The sequence below is a fragment of the Peromyscus eremicus genome, chromosome 6 (genome assembly GCF_949786415.1).
Source record: "Peromyscus eremicus chromosome 6, PerEre_H2_v1, whole genome shotgun sequence".
NCBI classification, from domain to species: domain Eukaryota; kingdom Metazoa; phylum Chordata; class Mammalia; order Rodentia; family Cricetidae; genus Peromyscus; species Peromyscus eremicus.
The window spans coordinates 63835231-63862549 of NC_081421.1; the positions used below are offsets into that span (position 1 = coordinate 63835231).

The window sequence follows — 27319 nt, forward strand, 5'->3', positions numbered from 1 at the left end:
AAAGGGCCTTAAAAATGGGCGGGGTCCAGGTTTCCAAATGGTCAGAATAAGCAAAGAAGTTTGCCCAGCTGGGCAATGAGGCTGGGGAAGAGGTAGGTCTTAATGTGACAGCCGGAGGGAAGTTAGGTGGTGGTGGGGACACCTTTTGGGGAGAGGGCTGCTTGCAAGGCAGAACGTGTCCTTCCTGTTCCCTCTAGCCAAGTGGCCAGTGGCTCCACTCATCCATCTCTCACGGGGACCGTCGGCTTGCTCAGTGTTGGCTGATGCTGCTGGCAGCTGTGGGTGTCTCTGCCAGCTGTGTGAACAGCTGTGCACCAACCCCGGGCTGTTCTGTGCCCTGGCTCATTTCCCTTCCCTGCTTGGTTGAGCACACTTAAAAACAGGATCCTACACTCCTTCGTTCCAGCTGTAAAATACGTTCCTCAGAGGAAAACAGTGTGTCGTCTGCCGGGGAAGGACCGGGAGGTGAGCACTAGGGAGACGTGCAGGCTTTTCTCATTTTGAAGAAAACCTCTGTCTGAAGCAGACAGGGGGTTGATGAGTGTGCTTGTGTGTACAAGGTGCAGGAAGGGCTAATAACAATACCTGATCATTACCGAGTGGCAATTGCCAATTCTGATCGAATCCCACAGAGCTTTTCTGTCAGACATCATTTAAACCCCACCTCCGTTGCTGCAGCTTGCATGCTGCTGATACCTTTAGCTGCAGCCTCAACAGGACTTCTAGAAACTGTTTGCGGTAGCCTGGAGCTTGTCCCAGTGTCCCCAAATCCACTGGTGTGGCTCACCCGAGGTGAGAAATGGCCCTTCTTCTTCCTGGGATGCTGGAGTCTACATGATTCTGCAGAGGGAAGGGAAGCCTGGGTGGGCAGAGTCGGAGATGATTTCTGAGCTGCTCACAAGGCCTGGACAACAACAAAGCCCAGGGCGCACATTTGGAGTAGGCATGGTGGCTTCATCCTCAGTCAAAGGAGGCCAGAGCCTTGACTTGTCAGGGTACAACATGAAAAGACCCTCCTAAAGACAGCGTCTCCCTTCCAAACGATCTGAGTAAGCAAAAACATAGAACATCCAGGAATAAGGCCAGGGAAGAGGTAGGTCTTTTTGTTTCTCTGTGTAGCTTTGCGCCTTTCCTGGAACTCACTTGGTAGCCCAGGCTGGCCTCGAACTCACAGAGATCCGCCTGCCTCTGCCTCCCGAGTGCTGGGATTAAAGGCGTGCGCCACCACCGCCCCCGGCGAAGAGGTAGGTCTTAACATGACAGGCAGAGGGAACCTGGTGGGAGCCTCTGGGATTGCAGGGTTCTGCCTGCTGTTGGGAGCTCCATGTATGCTGGCGAGAGCAGCTGGGGCTGTTTCCTGCGGTGGAGTCTGATATCCAGTCCTGGCTGGAGGATCATAATGACTGGATGCCATTTTTTTTCTGTAATATTCTAGAGCTCAGATCTCAAGATGACATGACTGAGCTTCTCTCTGCCCCCTCTACCTGCCTTGGGGATTCTAGATCTTACTTGGACCCTTTCCTGCATGTTCTGGGATTTCCTACCTCTTTGCTCTGGAGAGCGCTCCTTGGGTGGCGGGGAGGTGTCTCCTGCTGCTCTGTGCAGGTTCCCTGAGTCAGTCTTTGTCCCTGCTGACAAGCTCAATAAGTACACATGACATTCGTCTTCCTCTGGCTCAGAGTCCAATGGATCTGGATATAAATTCCAGCTCTGCCTTTCACTGGCGATATAACCCCAGGCTAGTGGTTTAAACCTTTGTACTTCAGTTCCCTCCTCAGTAAAGCAGAAGGGTGCCAGTGTCTTCCTTAACAGGTGGCCACAACGGGCAAATGAAGCAACACAGTGAGTGCCGTGGGTATGGGTGCCATAGGGTGGCTCCTGCTTCATCTCATCCCCCCTAGTCAGGACATGCTACTTGGACCCCATATCCTTTTGGGGTGTCAGAGCTTCAAGCTCCTCTCAGAAGCCTTTCCTAGGTCCTGCTGCCAGCTGTGAGAACAGCTGTACCTCTGTCACCTTCCCTCGCATCCCCCTGGGTTTTTGCTGTCACGTTAAGCGGGCAAGTGCGCTTAAAAATAAGTGGCAGACGCCGCGCTTGTTTGAAGTGTAAGGTATGCCACCCCAGAAAGAGCGTTTGTGCTGTAGAATGGATAAGAAAGAGCTATCTGCTTAGAGAACTTTTTTGGCTAGCTTTTCTTCCAGGGCGTGGGAGGAGCATCCTCCGTCCTGGTGTGGGCTGGGGGAAGAATGAATGTGCTCTTCAGAGGCTCGGCACAGGCGCTCGGTCCGTGGCTTTCTCATTGATCTATTTCTCTCTAGTGAATGGGCTTAACAGAAGTAGAGAGAGATTTTTCCCTAATGATGGGGATAGAAAAGAATAAAAAGTGACTTTAGGGGTGTCTTGGGACCTTAGCTGTCATTGTGTGCCGACACTTCATTTCAGAATGTAAAGGGCCCTGCTTCTCTTTGGTAGGATAAATGGTCCTCTCGCCAGGGGCAGCCAGGAGAGAGGCAGAACTTCTCCACTTAATAACGCACAGCATGGAGGGGTCTCTCTCTCCTTTTCTCCCTGGGAGAAACAAGGCTGGTGCCTGGGTCAGCTGGAGCTCAGGACGACTCAGCACGGAGTCCTAATGAGTTGTTTGGAACAAATATTTCCTAGTGTTATTGGGAATCCAGGGAGGGCTTTTTCTCAGTTAGCCTTGGAGACCTATCTTAGGCTGCTGCCCTGGGCACTGGTGCCCAGGTAGAAGGCGGCTGCGTGGCTCTCTAGGGTGAATGACTCTTGCTGACCGGAGGGTCCTTCGCGCTACCAGGTTACCAGCGGACGAGTGTGGAGGCTTGTATTGGGACAGGCAAACGCCAAGCCCGGAGCACCCATTTCTTTGGTGAGAGTTTGGGGTCAGAAAAATCCCTTGAATGGTTTTGAGTCCTGTGCTAGAGGAGGCCAGAGCAAGGCTACGTGGCTGCCCTGTGTCGCTGCACATTAACCCAGCTTGTGACAGTGCTCCTCAGCCCAGAGTGACTGACGTCACTTGGCATCAGGGCTGACTGAGCCCAGCGACATCAGCACAGAGAACCGGGGCCAAGGGAAATCAGTGAGTTTGCCCTGTGCTTGAATAGAGAGAGGGAGGAAAAGCTATGGCTTCTCCAGGTGGATAGGTGGTCCTCCTGATTTCAGGCTGGGGCTGAGGCAAGGGGTAAGAGGTCTTGGGGCTTTATTGTCTAAGTCTGATAACAGCTAAGGCGCTGGGCCTGCCTGAGTCCGTTTCTGTTGCTGTACCTGAAGACCGGAGATGGAGTACGTTAGAAAGACCAGACGTTTATTTAGCTCACACTCCTTTAGGCTACAGTGTTTAAGAGCATAATGGGGGCATATGTTCTCTAACTGGGAAGGTGTCTTGCTTCAAGCCTCAAAACTTGGTCTCTCTTCCTCTTTCCACGAAGCTAATAATGCCGCCTGGGGTCTCACCCCCATGACCTCATCCCCCGAAGCTCCTACTTCTAGATATCATCAACACAAATTAAGGAATTTTTAAAAATTGTTTCTTCTTTTTTTTTTCTTTTTGTTCCAGGGTCTCATGTAGTCCAGGCTAGCCTTGACCTTGCCATGTAGTTGAGGAGAACCTGATTCTTCTCCCTCCACCTCCCAAGTGCTGGGATTATAGGCATTGTAAGAGTGCCTCAGCACACCCTGGCTTTATGCAGTACCAGGAATCACACACACCCTGGGTACTGTATCAGCATGCATCCTCAGCCCAGGAATTGCTTTTCTAGTACATGAACCTTTAGGGGACACCTTCCAAGCGGAGCAGAGCTCCAAGTGGTAAAACCAGAGGCTTTCTGTTTGTCAAGCTTGTGAGAAGGCTGCTGGGTTCCTCAGCTCGGGGATGTGCCCGGGGTGCAGCAAAAGGCAGGGTGGGTCCATACCAATCCACTTCCTCTCAGGAACTGCTCTCCAGTTGATTTTATGTGGCACTTAAGAAGCTGAAAGGTACATGCGTAGGCTCCATTGAGGGACCTGAGCCTTGGGCTTGGCTGTGGTTGTATTCAGTCAACTCCATGTGAGACTCAGGGACAGAGCCCGAGGATACCTGAGGTCTCAGCAGCCATCTTCATACTGTCCTCTGAACTGATGAGGAAGCTAAGGCCCAGAGCAGTGGGAGACCTACTCCAGCCCAGAGAGCCTGGTACAGAGACCGGCCGGGTTCAGCCTTCAGCACTCCGGCTAAGCCTTGAGCACTTGGCACGAGAGAGGCTCCGTGCTCCACACTCACCAGTCAAAACCAGTCACTTTCACAATTCCAGGTACTGGCGTGCAATAAGAAGCAGGGAAGATCTAATCCCACCCTCACAGAGCTTCTGCTCTGCGGGAGGGGAGGGGCAGGCCATGAAGAATCAAAGAGGCCAGAGTACCTAGGCATGGTGGTACACACCTGTAGTCTTTCGTACTTGGGAGGTGCAGGCAGGATCAGGACTTCAAGGTTATCCTCAGCTACACAGTGAGTTCAAGGCCATCCTGGGCTCCCTCAGACCCTGTCTCAAAAGAAGAGTTTTATGTAAATTCCTGCTAAGGACAGTGAAGGAAGCAGGACATTGATGGAGAATGATGGAAGGAGAGATTGCCTGGGTTTCAAGGGCGGCAGGTGTCTTTGAGATGGTAATTTGGGTATCACAAGATTTATTTCTGTAAATATTATTTCCTTTTCTTGTGTACTGAAGTATTATCTCCCCAGGAAAGTGAGGCTTGGGGAGACTAATTAACCCCCTCAGTCACACAGCTGACCAACAGACGAACCAGGATTTGAACACCACTTTGCCAGACTCCTAAATCCAGGCTCTTCCCCAACTTTGTTGGCTGTTTGCAGTGAGGATGACCGTGTTCTGTTTTCCATGGTTACAAGGTGACTGTTACATGTGAGCAGTAGAGGCGAGTTCTGAGCCCAGCTCCACGGCTCCGATGCCCCCTCTTGTAGGAAAGCGGGAGCTAGATGACCCAGGGGAACGCCTCCCCTCCTTCTGGAACTGGCCTCATTAGGAATGAGGTGGCGGTGTCCCAGGGCCAGCTTATTTAGGCCACAGTCTATCTAACCCAGACTTCTGGGTAGAGCACATCCATTTCTGCAGGCCCGCCGGGTTGGCACACTGGAGCGGCCCCCTCCCAAATGTTTTTCTCATTTCCGGTTTCCCGGTTGTTTTGAATCCACCGGCTTCATTTCATTCATCACCAAAGCAAGGCGTGCAATGGAAAAGACACATCCTGTCCTCTGGGTGCTGCCTCATTTCCTGCCTGAGATTGACAAGCGCCCCTGGAGCACTTTGCACACCTTAGAGAGGGATTGCTGTGCCTGTGGCCGGCGGGGCTGTCTGCAGACAAAACTCTGGCTGCTTTATGGACAGAGTCAGTTCTTCAGTCGTGATTTGTCTCCCCAGCCACACATTTGTAGCCTGTTCACTGTGAACCTTTGCAGCCTGTATACCTCATTTTGTTTTTTTAGCCCGCTGAAAATTCTTCTAAACATCTGTGGATTGGTGCAAGTGCATCCCTGTGTTCGTGTGCATGTGCTCACGGTGTCAGTGGCTGGCAATACTGGTACATATGGAGTGCCACTCAGCCGCTAGCTTGTTTCCACTGGGGACAGGAGAGGTGCTCCAGAGACTGTAATTCCAGACAGACAGGAATGCCCAAGAGCCCCGGAGACCAGCGGATAGAAGCAATTCAGACCTGCAGTTGAGGCTGGGGAAATGGACCTGGGCTTGGCTTTGTGAGAACTAAGTATCTGCCAGTAGGGCTCTTTGAGTGTCTTCTTGGCTGTTGCTCATTGTAAACCTTCTAAGGTATTTCCCAAGAGACGTAGGGAACATTTATTAGGTTTCCTCTGTGTGTGTGTGTGTGTGTGTGTGTGTGTGTGTGTGTGTGTGTGTGTGGCAGTGCTGGGGATATTAAACCTGGGGCCTTGTGTGTGCAGCTAGGCAAGCCCCCTGCCAGTTACATCTCCAGCGACTAAGCATCTTTTATTGTCACATTCTCCATCCCACTCATCACCCGCACTGGGTCTCAGGGTGTTATGACAGCGGTGGCCTCTTCCTGGCACTCCTTCTTCCTTCCCTTCCTGTGTGTCCTTTCTTCCTGTCTTCACAGCTGGCAAGGCATCAAACAGACACACACATCTGACCTTGACCTTGACCTTGACCTAGCCTGCAAACTTCCCGCAGCTACTCCCTCATCACCCTTCCAATATAGTTTAGACTCCACGGGACAGCATGTCTTGGGTCTGGCCCTGCCCTGTTCTGAAACCACACTTAATGTCACTTCCTCTTTAAACCCTCACCAGCCCCTGCGAGGTTCTATATTGCCTCAGTACTACATTTCTGGACCTTTGCACACACCCAGTATTCCTTGTTCCAAGTGCCACCCCCTTGCTGTGAAGCATCCCTGATATCCCCAACTTCTGCCTGCCTTGTGCACATAGACATCTCCTGGGCCCTTGTCGACAATGCAAAGACATCTCTTTTTCTTCACTGAGTCCTTCAAGGGCAGTCTGGCCCATGCCTCTGGACTCCCAATCTCACATGGCATCCAACAGAGTAGGGACTTAGGGAGTGCTTGGTAAATGAATGGATTCCCCACAACACCCACATACTGTTAGCCAGCTGCGCATTGGATCTTGGAACGGAGCCATGCCCTTAAAGAAGCTTCTTTCCCTCTGCAGGGACTCGAACCACCTGTGCAGGGGTGGCTTTGCTCTATGACCTCAGGCTCCCTCATATGTCCACAAAGCACTTGTTGAAAGGGGTGACTAGATTCTTTCCACAATATCCAGCCAGAGAGGGGACACAGCTCCCCAGGCTACAAAAGGCAACATAGTCCCAGAATCCCAGGGTTATTTTTTTGCTTAGCTGATACAAATGTGTCCCAAGAACACAAAGACCAAGACTTTAGGTCTTAGGCATTGTAGCCCATCTGTTCCCTGGGCAAAATAGCAATTTTTTGTTGATGTTGAGATAAAGTCTCACTATGTAGCCCTGTCCTGGAGCTCACTGTGTAGGCCAGAATGGCCTCAAACTCACAAAGATCCACTTGGCTCTGCCTCCTGAGTGCTGGGGAGTGTGGGGGTGGGGGAGAGGATGTCACCTCTTGCAGAGCTCCATCAGTGGCATTTCAGAGCATGCTCTGTGAAAATGTGAAAGATGACATGATGCCTGCATGCTTCAGTATAGACTCCTTATGGACCCATCCAGCTGTGTGAAATCCAGTCGTATATACTGTGAAGACCTGGCCTCCTTTATTATACAGAGCCCCTGTTCTCAGACTGGGTGAGAAATTGTTCTCCACAGGCCAATGAACAATGAGCTCCCCCACATCTTCACAGTAACTTGTCACAGGGTTCTTACACTGCACTCACAGCAGACATGACTAATCTATCCCACCACTCATCCTCAGTGAGCTCCTGGGCCACCTCAGTGCAAGATGCCCAGCTGGAAGCTTGCTCTGCTTCTGTGACTCTGCTCAACCATTGACCAAAACTCCTGTTCCTAAGGACCTCAGTAGCTGAATAATCCAACTCAAAAGAAGACCAGAAAAGTGATGGTAAAGACAAAAAGGAGAATATAAGTAGTCTGCCCTCACAGAGGGCACTTTCAGAGGGTCACGGACTCAGGTAGCATGCAGTCTCGTAACAGGCCAGGAGCAAAGCAGGTCATGTTGTAAATCACGGTGGCAAATACCGTGAGAAGCCTAGGACAGGGTGCCCACTGGAGTGTGACTAGACGCTAGCCTGGCACAGAGGGAAGGGAGGAACATTCTAAGGAGAGGGAACCGCATCCTCAAATGTGAGTGTCGGGGAGGAGATGAATGCAACAGCCTCAAGAGCTGCCAGTGAGCTCCTGTGGAAAGCCTGGGGTGGGAGCTGGGGTGGGAAGATGAGTCTCCTTCATCCCAGCGAAGGGCACACCCTGGGCAGCCATTGGTCTTGTGTCCCCAGCTCCCGGGAGTGCTGATAAGGACTGAAGACTGTGAGGAATGTCGGCTGGGATGGGTGGTGGCTGCTCTGCTGTCTCTCGAGTGTCTGCAAACCATGCACTTGAGCTCTGTTCCTACCCTCGAGGCTCTGTCCAGGTCATGACTAGCCTGCAGCTCTTGGGCATTTCTTCACTGCATCAGCTAACTTAGCCGCTCTGGCCGTTCTTGGAACTATTTTATTGTAGCCATTTTGTGTGGTGTTTCTGCCCCATCCGCAACAACTGAGCAGCAGCTCCCAGCATCTTAAGTTACAGGATTTAATATTTTTCCATTATTGAAATTATTAATGATCCGCTGATAATTTGGAGTCTTCATTAATTACCCTCATTCATGGTGATCGTCTAATGTGGTTTATTACTTTCATCTGGGGTCTCGTCTCTCTTCTAGCCTGGTGCCTTTGCCCCTGGGCTCCATTGGAGTCTTCTGCCCTTCCTGGTTGCTCTCTTCCTGTGCCCCTGCTAGCCCTCTCCAGCTCTTCTGTTGCTATGAGGTGCAGAGAGGACAGCTGGGGTAAACCGCTTTGTGTTTGCCTCTTACAGGCATTTGGGCCCTTGCCTGGCCAAAAGGCAAGGTGGGTGTTTCCTGCCTGGCCTCCTCCCCGGGCGGAGGGAAGGAGGCCACCGCGAGCTGTTCACTTTACTGCTGCTTGAAGGCTCAGACTTAGCGTTCGTGGTTTGCATGTCTGACACCTCACTTGGCACATGATTTATTACAGTTTTAAATAGCCCTTTCTTCCTGGATTGAACTGTCCATATCCATTTGGAGTGGGAAGATCTGGCTTGTGGTGTTGGTAGCGAGGATGTTTTTTGAGTGCAATTGTTTGGGGGTTCTTAGAGCAGCTGATGCTCACACGCCGGAGAGCGCCCTGTGTCTGGCGGGAACCCAGGAGACAGAAGCAGATAGTTGCCTGCCACCTGGATGAAGGATGACATGGATGCAGAGAGCCTTTTGTTTTGCTTTGTCTACATTTTAGAGACAGAACATCCCAGGCAAGGGGAGGCAGTCTTATGAACAGCCTAGAAGGGGCTTCAGGAGCCATACTAGCCATTCCCTTGCCTTTGCGGTGGGCTTTCCACCGGTCCGGGCTTTGTTAGGAAAACATTTCCCAGGGAGGAACTCCCCTTGGCTTCTCTCTTTCTTTCCCCTCCTCCCCTGGGGGCTGGCAGTCTCTCTAGCCAAATCCTTTTTGCTGTAGTTAGGGCCTCTCTGGGACAGTTAAGCTGGAATATAGGACGGTTACAACAAAATATGCAAATTCCCTTTCCTCTTACAGAGATCTATGTCCCCTAGATGTCCCCTAAATTAGCTCATCAGATTGTGATCACCATCCTGGGGTTGTGATGATGTGGACAGCTGCAGAAATCCTTCACGGAGGGGGAGCGGGGAGTCCAACCAGCTCCCTGTGGAACATTCTGCTTCCTTTTGTTATCCTGCACTTCTCGAATGAGACCCACCGTCAGCCCACCTCCTTCCGTGCTGCTGGTTCAAAGGCTACTTAGTGTGGCCCCAGGAAAAGAGAGAGGATTTGGCATGACTGTGAGAGCCTGGCGGAGACGACAAAGGGAACAGGTCACCTGGGTGTGGCGTGAGTCACCTGATCTCACACAGGGATGCCCACCAGCCACGCCTAGGCCCTTCATCCCCCCCCCCCAAGAGTCCACAGAGAGTGCCACCCACCCGTTTTCACCAAAATGGCAAAGGTGTTTATGCTTCTCCCCGCTGTCAGTTCTGAACCCTCAATGGCCTTGCCGGTCATTGTCCATGAAGCAGATCTCACCTGTCACGCTGGCTTGGGCTTATTTCCTTATTTATTTATTTGTTTGTTTGTTTGTTTGTTTATTATTTCTCCACTTCCAAGGTTTCCTTGACTAGCTAGAAGGGTGCTTTTTCCTATGGAATGATAGGAAGAGATGAGATTTCTGAGGGTTGGAACCATCCAAAGAGTGAGAGTTAGCTCTTGGGATGGGTGTGTCTTCCCCTTCCAAATTCAGACAGTTGAGAGGTTTCACGAATTCTCCAGAAAACTATAACCCCGTTCATTTGGCAACAGGAGAACACAGTAGTTAGTGTCTGTGTCCTTTGACTATGAAGTCTTGGGGAGAGCTTTAGGCTGTCTGTAAAGTAAACGGCAGGGCCCTTTCTTGACAAACTGGGTGAGAGCCCCTTCCTCTCCCTGTTGGTTGCCTCGGTGGCAGCTCGGTTGCCCTCCTCCTGTGCGCCTCCTCCCCACTCTCCCTGCTCAGTGCTGCTACCAAACTCGGTGTGGTTGTCAGTCCGTAGGTTGTCAGTCGAAACCCACCTGCTCGCAGCCCAGGGGAGGGATTAGAAACATGCACGGACCCATTCAGTCATCAAGGGCAGACACTTGTTGAGCCTACTGTGTGCCAGCTAGAGAAGGGACAGAATGGACTGTGTACCCTGCCCTGCAAAAACCCTCAGTGTAGAGCAGGAAGTCTTTCTTTTTAAAATTATGGTAAAATATACATCATGTAAAATTTACCATCTTTACCATTTTTTTTTTCCTCAGACAAGGTCTCTTGTATCCCAGGCTGGTCTCAAATTCTGTATGTAGCCTGGGACGAACTTGAACTCCTGATCTTCCGGCCTCCCCATTCTGGGTACTAGGACTACACGCACACACCACTGTGCCAGGTTCATGCATGCTGGGACTGAAACCAGGACCTTGCGAGTGCTAGACAAGCATCCTATCACTGTGCTCCACCCAGCCCTTCACCATTCTGAAGTACGGAGTTAGAGGCCATCGGTTTGTGAGGGAGTGAGGGGGTATGTGGAAGGGTTTGGAGGGAAGAAGGGAAAGGGGGCAAGTGACTATAAAAGAGCATTGTTGGTGGGTTAAGCAATCCCTTACCCCCACAACTCTCAATCCCTAGATTAAGTGAGGTTAAGTCAAGGACCCAGAGAAGGGAGCCAGCTCTGGGGCCCACAAAGGTTCTTGTAGGCAGGGAGGCAGAGAGGGTTGGCCACAGAGGAAGACATGATGGGTCCAAGTGCTGGGAGAAAAGACTGGGAGGGGAGGAGGTTGGGTCCCTTCCAGAAGCCAGAAAAGGCCGGGAAACGCATCCTCTCAGATCTCCCAGGAGCCACCCTACTCACAAGCTTGACTAGTCCAGTGAGGCTGAATCATCATCTGGGCTCCCAAACTGGGAGACACCATGTGTGTGCTGTTTAAGCCACTGATGCTGCGGTGAGCAGCACCAGGAAGCTCACACACAGACAGACTGGAGAGGACAGAGAGGGGCCAATCCAGGCTCAGTCACTGAGCAGCTGTGTGATTCAGGCTCTTCATGCCCCAGCGTCCTCGCCTTTAGGTAACAGGGCTCCCACGGAGGCTTGTTAAGGGTATGGAGTTAATGTTTGTAAGTCACCGAATGCCTGGAACCGACACGTGTACATTTGACAGATAAAGAGCTCTAAGCACCCAGCCAGGTCTGGCTCGCAGGTCTCAGTGGGATGATCGCAGAGGACTGAGTCGGTGACTTGAGTCTGGTCACCAGTGAACTGGAGCGGGCTAGGGAAGAGGGCAACTTCTAGAAGCCTGCTGGTGGCTTCATTAAAACGGAGCACAGAGGTTTGAAGGGGCGACCCTTCCATTCCCTGTCACACCGTGGGCTTCCTCAGGGTAAGGGTCAGGGCGGGTACATGTGTGAAATGGCATTTCAGTGCTGACCAGTTGGCTTTCCTTCAGGAAGTCTCAGAACCGTGAGATTTACACCCGTGAGCTAAGTGAATCCTGGGAAGTGCTTCAAACATCAGAGCAGGTCAGCAAGCCCTGGGCTGCTGCGGATGGCAAAAGAAGGTAGGGTAGGCTAAGAGGGGGCATCACCTCCTTGTGCCTGACCTTGGAAGGATCTAGAAAATATGGCTGTGGTTTCTATTGCTGCTGTAATTAATCTCTAAGATGGTCAGAGACAGTTGTGACAGATCCATGCCCAACATCTTCAGGGCCTGGGCCGGCCTCACGTGGTGGCACCTAAGATGTCTGTGGGGCGCTTGAATCGTCATGTCTGAGTTCCACTCAGCTCTCCTGCCCTCACCAGATATGGGAGCTTCCCTCTGAGGAGAACAGCAGGGAGAAGGTACCATGTGACCACCCTGGAAACACTCTTGGCCCTTCAGATAGGGAATTCTGGGATATTGGGTATCTGAAGATAGACTTATGAGATAGGATGGCCCATGGGTTTCCAGTCCTGTGAGGAGGGGCTGGGCAGAAACCCCATGTGGGTTGCAGAGCAGGAGTCCTGGTGTGTGGGTCCAGGGCAGTCTCAGACATCAGTGCAGTGGCCAGGCCCTGGATGGCAAGTAGCGTTACCCTATCCTCTGCTCTATCACCAGACCGGTGCCTTCTGAGCCTGAGCATCACCTCCTGTGAGTCTGTGCATCTTTGGGAGACAGCTCCGAGCTTCAGGCTCAGCAGGGGGTTTCTCTCTAACCTCAGCAGTACTCCATAGAGCCTGGCGTTGGAGCTGGCCCAGAGAGGCCGAGGGGCACTGTCACCTTAGTGACTGTGGCCTCTCTGGCTTTCTCCAGACCCTCCCCAGGAGGGAAGGGGCAGTGGAGAGTGGCTGATGACCTCAGTGGTGATGACCTGAAAAGGGCCCTCTTTGGAATAGGGAGCCAGCCTCCACGGTACTGGGCAGGTTGAACACGCTGTAGCCTTCTGAGACTTTCAGGACCTGTGATGGGGTGGACCTGGGAATAAGTGCCATTGTTTATTTCTTGTGTATAGGATGGCTTAGCTGGGAGGGGTTGTGGAGCTTACCTTGGAGTGGAACCCTTGGGGGGCCCTGGGAGCGGCACTGTCCAGCAGGGTTGGGGGAGGCTGGAAGCACCGCAGAGGAAATAACAGGGCAGGAGCACTTGAGGAGCCAATTTCCCTCCAAGAATGGCCAAGCTTAAAATATCTCCAGCAGGCTCCATGAGTGGTCTTCCCCAGGAGACTTCTGCTAAAAAAATGTTTTTATTAACTTTTTAAAATTACAGAAGCAATATTGGCTTGTTTTAGTGCAGAGGTGTGTTCTAATTATTAAAGGAGAAAAAAATCAATAGTTCCCTCAATTCCTGCACCTTACCTCTCCAGAGATATGAGGTGTCAACTCTGTGATATTAGCCAAAGGTGGTCTGTGTGTATATCCCTGCACACTTATAAAAAAAAAGGCCACCTTGTACGCACATCAAGGGATACTTTCTATGTGTTGGTGATTTTTTAAAACAGGAACTCACACTATGCTCACTGCACAGCCATTTTCTCTGTTTGTTTAGCAATACATTGCAAACCTTTCCTAAGTCGATACATACAGACCAGCTTCATTTTAAACAGCTGCATAATGTTCCACAGCATGAGCACCATGATTTAACTGGCTCCCTATGGATGTGTATTCGGGTTATTTTCTGGGTCTTAAAAAATGGTAAACAAGCAGTTCTTTAATGAATATTATTTGATTTCTTTATTTTGTGCACTTCTTTATTCTCTTGCCTTGGGAGAATTAGAGAAATGGTGAGCCAGTGAGGTACGTTTTTCTTTTCAGTCACTTTGATATAGTTTGGAACTTTACTGCCTCCACATCCATCAGGCAGCCACTGTTTCCCGAGCTTGTGCTTGGCGCTGTGGCCATATGGAAATCAGACCTCAAGGGCCCAGTGTCAGTGAGGGGGCCGACAGGCAGGAGGCCAGGCACTTTGGTGAAATGGTTTGGGCAGGAGCTGCTCGGGAGCAAGCTCAAGAAGGAGGCTGTGGTTGAAAACAGGCCTTTCTTAGATGACAATGTGGACTCTGGGTGGTATCCTGTTTCCCCAACCTGCTCTGAGGTCCCGGGAGGCCCAGCTCAGCTGTGAGCCAGAGCTGCACCAGGAATCCTCTTCTGGAGCCGTTATGAGGAAGAGTCACTCAAGTGATCCACAGCACAGCGGAGTGATGGCGGTCCTCAGTAAACTGTCATGTCTTCTGTGACGCTCCAGACACAGGAATGCCATGCATAAAGACCAGTAGGGGAGCTGGGGAGTTGACTCAGCAGTTAAGAGAACTGGTTACTCTTCCAGAGGTCCTGAGTTCAAATCCCAGCATCCACACGGCAGCTCACAACCGCTATAACTATAGTCCCATGGGATTCAATGCCCTCTTCTGGTGTGCATACATGTGGACAAAATAAAATAAAATGTATTATTTTATTTAAAATATATATATTACATATATATATATAATAAACATATCTTTAAAAAGAGAAATGGTAGAGATGGAAAGCTAAACCCCTTTATGTGATCAGCACACACATATTCAAGTATCAGAGTGCCCCACTGATGTAGTAACTACGTGCTAATTAGCAAGAGACAAAGTAGAGTTCTTAGTATGGTGTGAATGGAATAGCCAAGTGGTCAGCTGCTCCCTGGGAGACCAGTAAATGCTCCCTGAGGGCTAATGCTTCAGGGAGTCCTTTTTTTTTTTTTTTTTTACTATTTTTTGTTTACTATTTTTAATTAAAAATTACATATGAATGTGTTTATTATTCATTTGTGTGTGCATATGGGCATGTTCATACCACAGTGAATGTGTGGAAACCATAAAACAGCTTTCAGAAGTTGGCTCTCTCCTTCTACCACGGGGGTTGTGGGGATTGAATTTAGGTCATCCGCAGGCAGGCATCTTCACCACAGAGATGTCTCACGGCCTCCTTTCACTGATCGATCGATCGATCGATTGATTGATTGATGATTACCAGTCTCCTGTGGCTCAAGCTGGCCCTGCACTGCCTCCTGCCTTTTGTTTCTTTCTTTTTGCCAGGGTCTCATGTAGTTCAGGCTGGCCTGGGACACCCAATATAGCTGAGGATGACCTTGAACTCCCGATCCTCCTGTGTCCGCCTCCCAAGGGCTGTGTGCTACCACATCTGGCATTACAAGCCTTCACCAGCTGGCCCTTGACAGTGAGGTGAAGGGCACTTGGGTCAGCCCAGGACTCCCACTAGGCCCTGAGCTCAGCTCCCAAGGCTCCTCAAGGATTCCAAACCTCTTGATTTCAGCTATTGAAAACACCCGTTAGGCCAGGTTTGAAGACTCTCCAAATGGTAAATAGGTTGGATTACCAGCCTGGAGGCTGGTGCTGGGAAGATGAGCCCCCCCAACCCCCACCCTGCCGCCCCAACCTTCCCAAAGATTCTTTCCTGTGTCAAGCCAAATGGAAACTTAAGAAACTTCCTGTTTGGAAAACCATTCTGCTTACCCCAGACACCACAGAGGCTAGACACCGTGTCTGTCAAAGCAGAAGGAACTGCAAATACATTCCAGCTTGGTCCAAGATGGGTAAACACCAGCAGGTCACCAGACCCCCAGCATAGCCTGGGCTGGGACCCAGTGGTCAAGAACATGGATGTACAAGAGAATGGACTTTGTAAGAATCTAAGCTTGCCCTTCCTTAACTCTTTGGCCATTATTGAATTCCCACATTTTCCCAAGCCTCAGCTTCCCCGTCTGTATAAGGGGAATAATAATACATTCAGAACCTTGTTCAGGACTGAATGAGATGGTCCTGTAAAGTGCACACAGCTTAGAGCTGGGCACCTGTTGTTGTTGGAGGGAGGCAGCCACTCTTTCCCTACCTCCTCTGAAACTGAGGCTGGCACTGCTGACTTCTGGCCATCCTTCCCCAGCTTCTATTTGGGGATCAGCTCTGTGAGCCTGGGGATCAGCAGGGACTGGGAAGTCCCGAGAAAGGCTTCTCATCCTATGTGGAGACGAGTGAAGCTGGAAAGAAAGGGCAGTCTACTGGAGCCCTCTGGGAAAGAAGCAGGGAGTGGAGCCGTAGTTCATAACGTTCCACATGGCTCAGCTTGCGGTCTGAGTGCCTTGAGGGGCATGAGGTAGTGGGTGTGCTGTGGCAGGTGGTGAGGACGGAGGGCAGTGGTGGGGACAGAGGGGGGTGATGAGGACAGAGGGTCAGCTGAGCTCAGATGGGGACCAGCTCTTTTTACCAAGTGGACTAAGAGGTTGAACTTGACCCAGAACGCCCTGGGGAACAGCTGGCAGGGTCAGCAAGGGAAGTTATGTGACTCGGTTCTGTTGGGGACATTTACTCTGGCAGCTGGAAGGTGGATGGAATGGGGCACTTGCTAAGACGAGGTGTGGCCACTGTCACCAAGGGCTGGCTGGATCACGGTGGCTTTTCTGGACAAACTCCAAAGCTACATGAGGAAGAGCCCCAGTGTCTCCAGAAGCCTTGGGGAAGGAGGCTTGTTTCTGTGGAGTTCACCCCCATCGGGCACTGGGTCGCCTCCATGCCCGTCACCCCCCTCCTTGGTGGCGCTGTCCTGGATGCCTGGTAGGGTCACGTCGTTTGCTCTCAGACGTCTCTCATTTCTTTCCCATCATGTTTTATTTTCACGCCAGCAGGCATGGCTTATGAAATTATGTGGTTCATCTGTTTACTATCTGTTGTCCTACAATGCGTGCTCCGTGGCCCAGGCTTCTTATCTACTTGTTTTCTGTGTCCTAGAGCTGAGCAGGAGAGTCCCCAGTCAGAAGCCAACACGATGGATGCATGGATGGGCTGATGAGCCCTTCAGAGTAAAGCTCCATGCCTGTGCAACCAGAAACTTACAATTTAATTTTTAAATGTATTTGGGAGTTTTGCCTGCATGAATATCTGTGCACCAAGTGAGTGTAGTGCCCATGAAAGCCAGAAGAGGGCATCAGATCCCCTGCAATTGGAGCTACAGGAGGTTGTGGGCCACCCTGTGGGTGCTGGGAATCAAACCTGAGTCCCCCGGAAGAGCAGCCAATGCTCTTAGTCACCTAGCCATCTCCCTAGCCTCGCCATCTAGGAGCTTTTGAACTAGGCCCCAACCCCTCCTCTCTAGCAGACTCCTTATCTGTCACCACAACTGGAGGAGATCAACGGTTTTCCTGCTAAGCAGGTGGGACACAGAGGTCATAGAGAGATCCGTGTAGGTGGAGAGGGAGGGAGTTGGCACTGAATGATGCTCTCCACCTTTAACCTAGAAAGCCGAGTTTCTTTCTCATATTGGACTTCCATTAAAAAAAAAATCATTAGTAGGAAATGGAAAGCTGCAAATTGGATGCAACCTTCATGTTCCAGATGAGGAATCTGAGGGCCAGGGATGGAGAAGGACTTGTCAATGGTAGACTGCTCTGTCCCCAGTAGGCCCGCTCAGGGATAGAAAGCTTCTCGCTGAGTGAGTGAGAAACACGCACTTTCTCAGTGCCATGGTTCGGCCTTCATTCTCCTAGAACTGGGGATGGGCAAAATGATTTATGGTCGTCACTGGTCTCCATTAGTGCCACATGGGCTTCAGGCTTGAAAGTCCCCAAGGGTTCTCATGTCTATGGCAATCGACTGGCGGTGATGTCTGGCAGGAGAATCTTAGTCTGGCTGGGGCAAAAGCCACGAAGGGACACCAGGTGTGGGAAGTTAGTTCCAGGTGAGGAGGATTTCTTCTTAGAAGGATGCAGAGCAAGAGAGGATCACTCTGACCCTCTCCCTGGTGCTTTTGCAGCAAGGCCCACCACCCAGCCAGCCCCTACGAGGCACTTCTTAAAAATGTTTCTGCTTATTTATTTATTTATTTATTTATTTATTTATTTATTTATTTGTTTGTTTTTCGAGACAGGGTTTCTCTGTGTATCCCTGGCTGTCCTGGAACTCTCTCTGTAGACCAAGCTGGTCTCAATTCACAGAGATCCGCCTGCCTCTGTCTCCCAAGGGCTGGGATTAAAGGTGTGTGCCTCCACCGCCCAGAAAGATTTTAATGATTGGTTTTTTTTCATGTGCATTGGTGTTTTGCCTGCATGTATGTCTGTGTGAGGGTGTCAGATCCCCAGGAACTGGAGTTATAGGCAGGTGTGAGCTGCCACATGGGTACTGGGAATTAAACCCAAGTTCTCTAGAGGGGCAGCCAGTGCTCTTAACTGCTTTCTAGCCCTTGGTAATTTTTGCTTTTTAAATTTCAATGTTTTTCTTCTTTTTCCTTTTCTTCATCTAGTTCCATGCCACATTTACTTACTGGAAATTTTATGTTCACTGTTGCTGTAGACCTCAAATTCATTTCATCACTGACAGTCAGCTCTTGTCCTCAGGGAAACCCAATTAGGGATCACAGGACTTTTTGATGTTGTTTCCATGGTAACCCCATAGTAATGGTGTACATACATAATATATGTTCTAAGGAGTTTAAGTTTATTTATCTATAAGACATAAAGATAACACTTTTTAAGAAAATTTGGGGCCAGGCATTGGAGGTGCACACCTTTAATCCCAGCACTGGGGAGACGGAGGCAGAGGCAGAGGCAGGAGGATCTCAGTGAGTTCAAGGCTAGCTTGGTCTACAGAGCTAATTCCAGGAGGCTGGGGCTGTTATACAGAGAAACCCTGTCTCAAAAAAAAAGAAAGGAAGAAAGAAAGAAAGAAAAAAAGGAAATTTGGATTTTTAAAAATCCAAAATGTTTTCTTCTGCATTTTTAAAAAATAATTTATTTATTTTTAATTTTATGTGCACTGGTGTTTTGCCTGTATGTATGTTTGTGTGAGGGTTTTGAATCCCCTGGAATTGGAGCTACAGACAGTTGTGAGCTGCTGGGAATTGAACCCTGGTCCTCTGGAAGAGCAGCCAGTGCTCTTAACTACTGAGCCATCTCTCCAGCCCCTTCTGCATTTTTTTTTAAATGATGGAAAATTTCTTTGAAGTTTTTCTCCCACAGAGGGGACAGCAGAGAACACAAAGTGTTTCTCCCATACCTCGTCTTTCCACTTTAATTTAGAAAACTTTATAGCTGAGCAAGAGTAAACACCTTTCAGCTTGGCTGCAGTCTGTCTACACAGGTGATGTCTACACAGGACATTTTTTTGAGATGATTTTGCTCAACTAAAGAGCAAAATCACACTCGAGTGGAGGGGACCGGTGGTCTAATGAGTCAGCTCAGGCTCGCTGTGGAACAGACAGGACAGTTGAAGTCTTGCTTTCCTGCCAGGGTGGCCACTCTCCACCCTGCAGCTGTCCCCTGGGAGGCTCCAAAGTGTCTGGTTGAACTGACCTGTTCTGAGGTGACCAGATGGCCCTTCAGAGCTGGCTGTCATGAGCCAGGGATGACACAGCTTCTCTGTGAGGCGGTCTGAGGAGGAAGGGAGCCCCTGCCTTAGTGAGCTGGAGGGGCCGAGGGCTCCACTGAGCTCAGGCCTGTGAAGACCAGGCACCGTGGCCAAAACTCAAGGGTCTCTGGCTCATCTGAGATCTCTAAGAGCATTTTCTTTGGCACCATCAGTGACCACTCAGAGCATCCACGTTGATCTCTTTGCCCCTGCCAGCCAGTCACGGAACTCCCTAGATCTGCTAAGGAGCCTCGCTGTTCCCACACACCATAAATTCTATTTTGCCTACGTTATCTGATCTAATTCTCCAGTGGACTTCCTTAAACACTTCCAGAACACACTTTGGAAACTAACTTGACAGTTTGGAAAACAACTTTTTAATACTTTGACTTATTCTTGGTATCTGAAATGAGGTATCCAGAAGTGGCGGAAAGTGGAATGTCTGTTGGCCTCCCTTGGACTGGCCAGCCCTATAACTATGGGGGCGGGAGGGTGAATAGGTGTTGTGGGTTCTTTCTAGAGCTTGGGGCAGGAGAACTGAAAAGAGAACTGTTGGGCATGGAAGGCCTTTCACCCGCTCTCCTAGTACCTACCCAAGTGCACGTCAGTCTTAGTATATGTTGATGGTATTGCGCTCCTGAGAGACGATAGCCTAAGACAGCACCTGTTCCTGGGGCTGGCTCAGCCTCAGCGTGGTGGCTCTACAGAGCTTCTGTCACACAGCTGGTCTAGGAAGGCCTCACTGGAGTGCCTGGCAAAGTTGAGTGACAGGAAAAAATGAGGCCACATGCCTACAGCAAGCCTCACAGAACCGATCTTTTAAACCTCGGATGCTTTGCCTTTTATAATGTCCCATCGCTCAAAGCAAGGCACATGATCAAGTTCAAATCCCAGAAGCTGAGACATAGACTAGACCTCTTGTGGGAGGGAGAGGTGATGCCATACCCACAGAAGCAGGTGGTTCTGTGGACATTTTCTACAAGCTACGCGCGGTACTTGTCTCCAAGTGGTGCTGAAACCCCATCTTACCCAAGAAGCTCTGCTCTGAGGGTCCTCATCTGCCTCTCTGATGCTAGAGCCACTTGAGACTGCAAACTGGTTCCTGGGACACGTGTTTGACTCGTGTTTATGTCCCTACAGTGTCCTAACCTGCTTGGTTCTTGCTGGTTGTTTCACTCAATTGAGTTTGAGTCGAACTGAATGACTGGCTTTTCCCTAATTACTGCGTGTTAGGAATCACTCTGTCGTGTCCACGTCCCTCCAGCAGCTCTTGGGATCACAGTAACTCCTGCTCTCAGAGTTACACAAGCGGTGGAAGGACCCAGCCCGGAGCATCCTCTCACCATCTGAAGAAGGGTGGGGCTTTGCAAAGTCTACAGGCCACGGTGCCACATGACCCTCTGCAGGCTGGCCCTTCCTTCCTTCATGAGGAGAGTCTCTGTTTCAATAAGATGCAGCAATTTAGAGACAGAATTTCGTTTCCTCCCAGGGAGCCAGTGGGCAGGGGCAAGCACAGGCTGCGTGTCTTCAACCTCCCCCTTCCAGGGCTGTCTGTGGCCCTGCCTTGTGACACCTCCTGTCAGCGTCACCCCAGGGTCTTTCCAAAACTCACCAGAGGCAGTCAGGCTGGGTCATCGAGAGCAAGCTCTGGGGGAGACATATCCTTTGTGGAGACATCATTGCCCATTTCCCCGGATCCCTCTGATCCAGCATCACTCAAGATCCTGAGTCTGGGGCCAGCAAGATGGTTCAACAGGGAACGGTGCTTGCCACCAAGTCTGATGACCTGCATTCAGTCCCCAGAACTCACATGGTAAACAGGAGAACTAGTTCCAGCAAATCGTCCTCTGATCTCTACACGTGCACACCCATACATAAACAAATAATGTAGTCAACGTAATAGTAGACATCATTTTAATAATTAATGAGAGATGCTGGTTCCAGGTTAGCGCTAGAACTTTCTGATGTTGGAGATCGCCTGGGGCAGTGTCTTAGTTAGGATTTCTGTTGCTGTGAAGAGACACCGTGACCACGGCAACTCTTATAAAGGAAAACATTTAATTAGGGCTGGCTTATAGTTCAGAGGTTTAGTCCATCGTCATCATGGTGGGAGGCATGGCGGCACACAGGCAGACATAGTGCTGGAGGGGTAGCTTAGAGTTCTACATCTGGATCCGAAGGCAGCAGGAAGAGACTGAGACTCACTTTCTCCAACAAGGCCACACCTCCCAATGGTGCCACTCCCTGTGAGTCTATGGGGGGCATTTTCTTTCAAACCACCACAGGTAGTTTATTGCAGATTGGACTCACATTTGGGAATGGGACAGCATCCTCCATGGCATGAAATGTATCATCAGGCCTTTGTTAGTCATGGGCCTAGGGATGAATTTCCTGCAGGAGTTTCCATTCTGGATTCTTCATAAAGCAGTCGTTGGCCCCTTCCTCCTCATTCACCAAAAATTGGCTTCAAGCCACAATGTGCCAGAACCATTCCAGGCACTGTAAGTAAGTGAACCAGCATGGGCCCTGTGCTGAGGAACTCACGCACCAAGAACACTCGGGTCAGGTCGGAGACACCAGCAGGACAGTACCACAGAATTCTGGCTTCTCTGAACAGGATGCATGTGCTGGTTAGTTTGCCCCAACTCGACATAAGCTAGAGTCATCCGGGAAAAAGGAACCTCAGCAGAGGAAATGCCTCCATTACACAGCCTGTAGGCAAGTCTGTAGGACATTCCTTGATTAATGATTGACATGGCACAGTGGGCGGTGCCACCCCTGGGCAGGTGGTCCTGACTTGTATCAGAAAGCAGGATGAGTGAGTGAGCCATGGGGAGCAAGCCAGTGAGCAGCATTCCTCCATGCCATGGCTTCCCCTGATGATGGACTGTAGCCTGTAAGCCAAATAAGCCCTTTTCTGCCCAGTTGTTTCTGGTCCTGATGCTTTATCATAGTGACAGTGTCTTAGTTAGGGTTTCTATTGCTGTCAAGAGACAACATGGCCATGTCAACTCATAGAAAGGAAAACGTTTAATTGAGGTGGCGGCTTACAGTTTCAGAGCTTCAGTCCATTGTCATCATGGTGGGACATGGTGCCGTGCAGGCAGACATGGTACTGGAGAAGTAGCTGAGAGTCCTACATCTTGCAGGCAACAGGAAGTGGTTGATCTCACTGGGTGTGACTTGAGCATATATGAGACCTCAAAGCCCACTGGCTCAGTGACACGCTTCTCCATCAAGGCCACACCTACTCCACCAAAGCGACATGCCCTAATAGTGCCACTCCCTTTGGGGGCCATTTTCTTTCAAACTACCACAGACAGAAGCCTAAAACAATGCCAGCTGGGGACCATTCTTCATCCCCAGAGGAGGAAACAGGCAAGAGAGGGAAGATTGTCTGCCCAAAGTCATATAAGTGGCAGTATTTAATAAACATCTACTACATGCTAAGGTTGAGGTTAGGCATGGGCAGTAGTAGAGATCAAGGGAGCTGTAATCACTGGGTCCCAACCCTGGCCACACTTGAGTATCACCTGTGGGGAGCGATCCCAGCACCCAGGAGGCTGAGGTGGGAAGAGAGCAAGATCAAGCACAGCCTGAGCTACGTAACAGACCTTCTATCAGAAACAAGAGTAAGAACAACCCCAGGGTCAGCCCACCCCACTGCACAGAGACATCAGCCCTCCCCTCCCACAGATTCAGACATCAGCCCTCCCCTCCCACAGATTCAGACATCAGCCCTCCCCTCCCACAGACCCAGTCTTGGTCTGAGGATGGACCTCGGCATGGAGATGCTTTTCTTTCCTTTTCCCTCCCTCCCCGCCTTTCTCTCCCTCCCCCTTGCTTGTGCTATGCTCCTGTGGTGAAAGGCAAAGGGAATTTTAACAGGCTCCAAGTGGCTCTGATGTGCAGCCACACTGACAGCCACTGGCCTAAGTGACAAGACAGACGAAAACGCAGTAAAGACCAATAAATAGCTGGGACTTGTGATTGGCAGGGAATGAGCAGGAGGCTGAGAAGCTGCAGGGTGCATCTGCAGGAAGTGAGGTCACACTGCAGAGCTTGGTTCCAGGGGCAGAAAGCACAAGGCATAGGCTGTCCCATGTAGGAGAGCCACGGATGTGCTGTGATGTGCTGTGATGTGCTGTGATGTGCTGTGATGTGCTGGGATGTGCTGGGATGTGCTGGGATGTGCTGGGATGTGCTGGGATGTGCTGGGATGTGCTGGGAGATGCCCGGCTCTGCAGCGCCACCAAACCCTGCCATGGTGCCTGTCTAGCAGGTGCTCTCAGTCTGTAGCCTGAAATAGTTCTCCTTGTTCCTCTACTCCAAACAACCTCCCCCAAGTGCACACTGCTTGAAAATGCCCCAGCAGTCAGCTCTGTGATCCACCTACTTAGAGAAGAGTCGGTAGAGTGCAGAGGAACAGGTGAATTGTCCCGTAATGGAGACAGTCAAACGGACTCAGGGAGTCTGATGCCTGGCTGTGGGAAGCTTCCATCCAGCTCACCAGCCTCTGACGTTGACTACCCAGGACTGCCCCCATCTCCCTTGCATCAGGAAACTGAAGCACATAGGGCACCTGAGCGCTGGTAGGACACCGTCCCAGTCCAGCTCTTTCCTGTGGAGCTGTGGAGCTCAGTGGAGACCCCATCCTTCAGTTTAGATGATGGACCAGCTCAGTCCCCACCAAGCAATCAAAAGAATCTGTTACTCATTGCTTCAGTTCCTACTGCGTGAACCCAGTTACTATAGCAACCGAATGTGCTTCTTTATCACTGGAGGGAAGGCTTTAATTTTGTATTTAAAGAGTTTGGCCAGATAGTCATGTTGCCATGACTCGGGCTGTCGGACTGCAGTTAGGAGCAGACAGACGCCTTGGAATGGCCATAGATCTGTCTTTCTAATTGATGGATCTGGGTCTGGGAAAACCCAGGCTGCACTGCACTGAGAGAAGGGAAGCTCCCCTGGTGCTGTGCTGGAATCTTTCCCTGTTCCCAGCTGACTCCTGATGAGAGGCCCGCTGCCAGGTGTTCTCATGGCGGCCTCTACTTCCCCTGCTGACCTTCATCATCAGGCCTTGCTTGGTGGTTTTGCTCTATTCCCAACAGACAGCAGGCCTTTAACACATTTGCCTTTAACACATTAAGACATGGGTTATGAGTTTCACATTCGTTATGGCCCTGTGTGGTCCCAGGGCAGGAAGAGGGGGAAGCTGAGGCTCAGTGACATTGGAGTCTGGTCCCTCCACAGCCACCTCCTTTACCTCTCAGTGCAAGCATGCAAGGCCTGCTAGCATGTCTGGAACTTGATCTCGTAGCATGCAAATGTCACAGGCAGACACTAAAAGCAAGAAGCACTCCCCCACCGCACCCCCCACACACTGTCTACATCATGTGACTCACCTGCTTGCCTTCTATTTGTATCTGGTGTGCCAGAGACTATTTGACTCTCAGGGTTTATTCCTGGAGGCCTCAGGCCCAGGCAGCGTGAGTCTTCTCTTCCTCCTCGGATGGAGTGACTCGTAGGAAGGCAGCGGAGAAGGATGAAGGCCTGTGGTGGGGCCCAGACCTTGGAGGAGGTGGAGGCAGTCTGATGCAGGCAGACGCGGCCAGGGAAGGAGGCTTAGTTCATCTAACCTTTGGCCAGCCCTCAACACATAGTGCAGCCGTCTGTTCTTTGTGGATGCTGGATTTGAGGTTAAACTCATCTTTCCCCAGCTCTTGCCACAGCATGGCATCTTCCCCTCCCAGGCTGACTGTTCGCTGGCCTTCCTGAACCGGCCATCCAAGGCAGGATTCAGGGGTCACTCTCCGTTCACGATGCACAAGTGGATGCCTGCCCTCCGAGGTTCTCTGCCCCAGAGCACCAGCTGAGTTAGGCCACAAGACCTCCCCCCTAGCTCTTCATTAAAGGCCAGCAGCTCCCATCCTGGAAGGCAGCAGCTCCCCAGGGCTCTGGGCAGGATTCATGGGGGTGCATGGCAGCAGGTGGTAGTCAGGAAGGTACATGGGATGTGATGGTACCTCCACTGTCCTGGCTATCACCTCAGCTTTAGGCAGGCCCCAGTGGCTTGGGACCTTCAAGGCTCCTCTGTTCAGAGAAGACTGAGTTTGCTGAAAGGCGAAAGTGCAGTTCCTGAACAGTCATCAAGCACCATGGGACCCCATAGTGGGGCTTCCTTGGGGACAAAGGCTGGGCCTTCCCCACATAATCTCAGCTGAGTATGGGCGAGGCAGATAGTAGGTATCCAGGGAATGCCTGCTGGAGTGGGTTCTTCAAAGCTTTGAAGAAGGTTGGTACCAGAAAGGAATGGAGACATAGCTGAGCCCAGTCCTTGTATGGAAAGACCAAGGTACTAACCTTTGCAAGGCTAAAAGATAACAGTCATAGCTAATATTAACAATAGCTAATAGTTACCGCTTTGCTCATAATAGCTAATAGTGTGATAGGTGTTAGGCGGGGTTCACTGTACCTCGGGCATACCATTGTGCATGATACATGCAATGTGCTCATGGTAGCCTCTCTGGCTTGCTTGCAGCAGATGTCACATCCCCAGATGAGAATGGAGGGGCAGCAAGGTTCAGTAACGCGCTCAGGGTTACCGAACTGGTTAGTACTAGGCTCAGGAGCCATGCAGTGAGTGTTCTATGCATTGCTCAAGAGTGTAGGGTGGACAGCAGACACTTCCTGCCCCTCTGGGTTGGGGTCAGGAACCTGTCTGCCCTGTGAGCCCCATGATTCAGGAGACACCCCTCTTCATCAAGCCACACTTGCTGAGACTCAGAGATGTGGGGTTTTTGTTTTTGTTTTTTCCCTTTTAAACACAAAAGCACTCTTAATCCCCCTTAGCATAAAATAACACACAGAGGCTGGATCCTTCACGCTGGAAGGGAGCTTGGCAGGGCATAGCAGAAAGAGACTGACCCATCGCTTGCCCCTCCCGCTGTCCTCTTCCAGCGAAGCTCTCTGCTCTTAGGATTTGTGGGAGTTTGTCCACACACCAAACATGAACACCAAAGGGATGCTTTGCAGTTTAACCCAGCTCTAACACTCTACTGGAAGTTCGCATTCGATGCCACTGGCTACTGGCCTGGTTCTTCAGCTCTGGCCCCACTTCCAAAGCCCACACGGGGCTGACTGACCAGCTGTGAGTTGGGGTTCCTGTGACCTGGGACCTGATTTATCTGCTGGACCCAGGTGAAACACTTGCACAATTCTTCTTCAGGATGCTTCAGAGAATCCTGTTAGCAACAAGCTGGACTGGACTCCCAGGGCAGGACAGTGGGAAGGGTACAGAGCCCCTGGAGCTTCTATGGGCGTGCTGCCTTCCAGGTACCTCCGTGTGTCCCGCTATCTAGAACTCTCCAAACCTTGGCCTTGGGTTATGCAGAAGCTCACTGTGTGGCACACTTGATGAAATCTTTTGCCACTGATGCCACCCTGGGGAGGGTGGGACTGATAGCCATTCTCTTCCTAGCTTCCATCCCAACGTTGGCCAGTGCTCCCCAAGCAATCACAGCATGGTCACTCAGTCATGACACAGGCATTCAGGAGATTTTGACTGTGCTGGCGACCGGGCTTAGTGACAAACAACACTGTGTGAAGCCCTGGGCTTAAACTAAATAATATAGACAGGTGTGAACACCTTTAACCCCAGCACTTAGGAGAGGCAGAAGCAAGTAGATCTCTGTGAGTTCAAGGCCGGCCTAGTCCACATAACAAAACTCAGGACTGCCAGAGCTACATAGTGAAATCCTGTCTCAAAACAAAACAAAACAAAACATAATAGCCCCCCAAAGACTCATCATTTTTAAAGCTCATTCATTGTGTGTGTGGTATGGGGTGTGTGTGTTGTGTGTGTTTGTATTTGTGTGTGTGTGTGTGTGTGTGTATGTGTATGTGTGTGGTGTGTACATATGTGTCTATATGCATGTGGTGGTGGTGGTGGTGGTGATGTCGGTGATGGCGGTGGTGGTGGTGGTGGTGGCGGCGGCGGCGGCGGCGGCGGTGGTGGCGTGTGTGTGTGTGTGTGTGTGTGTGTGTGTGTGTGTGTGTGTGTTGCTGGGGATCAAACCCAGTGTCTTGTGCATGCTCTGCTGCACCCCAGCCCTCTCCTGGGGTTTTAGTAGCTCATGCCTCAGCCAAGTTGAAGACCAAATGTACTATTTCTGATTATAAAT

The 27319-nt window shown here is 50.7% G+C and overlaps 1 protein-coding gene across 1 annotated transcript in view; it reads left to right on the top strand.

The window, feature by feature from the left end:
* Window positions 1-27319, top strand: part of Kcnn3 (potassium calcium-activated channel subfamily N member 3) — a 144786-nt gene that overhangs the window by 60487 nt on the left and 56980 nt on the right. The gene's annotated exons all lie outside the window — the stretch shown is intronic.